We start from the raw sequence: 2,471 nt of genomic DNA, 5'->3' as shown, positions 1-2,471 counted from the left end.
AAACCGACTCGGGCGCAGTGGCCCCTGGGAAATGTAGTTTCGGGAGGGGAACGGTTGGAAACGCTCGAGCGCGAAGGCCTCTGGGGCTCGTAGTTTAGGAGGGAGACGCCAATTCCCAGAGTGCTGTCACCTTCGCAAGGGGAGATCCTGGAAACGCCCCAGAGCCAAACCCAGCCCCGTACCCTGATCTGCGCGACGAGCTGGGGTTGGGGTTCCAAGTGGTGCTCTTGCACAGAGAAGGGGCGTTAGGGGGAGGGGTGGGACGGAGGGCACTGAAATCAGAGGTGGAAAGGAATAAGCTTGGAACTGGGGAGCAGGGGAAGTGGTGGAGAGGAAAGGAGGGGCGGCAGGAAGGATTCAAGCCCCAGAGGTGGGAGGATCTTCCTAGGAGAGGAGCGCTCTGGAGATGGTAGTCCAGGGAGCCAGCAAGCTAAGAGTTCACCTTACTTTTGGCAGCTCATTGCCTTCGTTATAGCTGGGCTCAGAGGCTGGTAGATAAACTTTGGGACACTCGTTTGTCCTGGTGTCGCTGTTTGTCTCAGGTCAGGCATAGCAGGAGAAAAAGACTTGTGAGGGCTGCAGAAACAGAGTCTGTCGTCTTGAGTGAGGCGGCTGTCTCCCAAATAGGAAGGAAACATTTGAAGCACTATGGCAGGGCGACCCATGATGCAGGTACAGTCTTTCATGGGTGCTGGAATCCTGAAGGGGTTGGTAGAGGGGGAATCCTGGGGGCTTCAAGCACCAGGGCCTGCCAAAATTCACGCCAGGTGCTGCCCAAGGCAAGGCAATGGCTTCCTCTGGCTAACACTAATTATATGCTCAATTTTTCTGTAAGAATCAGAGGCATTCCCGTATCTTGGGTCCAGAATAAGCTAAATATCTGGATGGATATGAGGGAAAGGATTTTCCCCTTGATGACAGTGAGGAGGGGGCTAGCAAAAGGGACCAAGAAAAAATGGTACAGATCATGGTGCTTCCCAATCTTTATCACAGCAAGAACAGAAAATGGTAATATTTGAGTGGCACACTAGAGTTGTATAAGTTAGCCTGTAGATTAATCTGCTACAATAAAAACCCCCAAATGCTGTGACCTAAATATGGTGCTTTACATTATTAGTCATTAGTGAAGGGCAAATCAAAACCACATAAGGCACCACTTCACATCCACTAGGATGACTATAATTTAAAAAAGAAATAAGTGTTAGTGAGGACATGGAGAAATTTGAAAACTTGTACACTGCTGGTGATAATGTAAAATGTTTCAGCTACTGTAGACCACTGTTTGGCAGGCCCTCAAAAAGTTAAGCAAAGAATTACCATGTGACTCAACAATTCCACTCCTAGTTCTACACCTAGAGAACTGAAAACAAGTACAAGTACAGACATGTTCACAGCAGCACTATTCACCAAAAGGTGTAAATATCCCAAACATCCATCAACAAATGAACAGATAAACAAATTGTGGTGTATACATACAGTGGAATATAATTCAACCATAAAAAGAACTGAAGTACAAATAATGCTTACATGGATAACAAAACATTATGCTAAAGAAGTCATATACAAAAGGTCACATATTGTATGATTCCATTTATGTGAAATATCCAAAGCAGATAAATCCATAGAGATAGATTGCAGATTAGTGGTTGCCAGGGGCTGAGGGGAGAATGTGGAGAAACTGCTTAATGGGTAAGAGGTTTTATTTTAGAATGATGAAAATATTTGGGAATTAGAGGTGGCAGATGCACAACATTGTGAATGTATCAAATACTATGAAATTGTTCAACTAAATATGGCCAATTGCACATTATGTGAATTTCACTTCAATAAGTTTATGTATTTATTTACTCACTTACTTGCTGCACCTGCAACATATGGAAGTTCCCGGGCTAGGAGTCAAATAGGAGCTACAGCTGCTGGCCTACACCACAGCCACAGCAATGCCAGATCTGAGTCAAGTCCGTGATCTACACCATAGCTCATGGCAATGCCGGACCCCTGACCCGCTGAGTGAGGCCAGGGATTGAACCCACATGCTCATGGAAACTAGTTGGATTCATTTCCACTGCACCGTAATGGGAACGCCTTCGCTTCAATAAATTTTTAAATGTGAATGGCCTAAACACCCCAATTAAACAGCAGAGATTTTCAGATCAAATTTTAAAAACAATACCCAAATGCATGTTCTTCATGAGAAACCCATTTTATTTTGTAATTTTATTTTTTTAGCCACGCCTACAACATGTGGAAGTTCCCAGGTAAGGAATTGAGCCTGTGCCACAGGAGTGACAACAGCAAATCCTTAACCACGAGGCCACCAGGGAACTCAGAGATATCCATTTTAAATAGAGAGCCACAAATAGGTTAAAAAGTAAAAGAACGGGAAAAGATATACTATGCTAAGCCTAATGAAAAGAAAGCTAGAGTGGGGTATATTAATATCAGATGAAGTAGATTTGGGAGCCAAGAAT

The sequence above is a fragment of the Phacochoerus africanus genome, chromosome 8, assembly GCF_016906955.1.
Source record: "Phacochoerus africanus isolate WHEZ1 chromosome 8, ROS_Pafr_v1, whole genome shotgun sequence".
Lineage (NCBI taxonomy): Eukaryota > Metazoa > Chordata > Mammalia > Artiodactyla > Suidae > Phacochoerus > Phacochoerus africanus.
Note: the sequence above shows the minus strand (reverse complement) of the source record.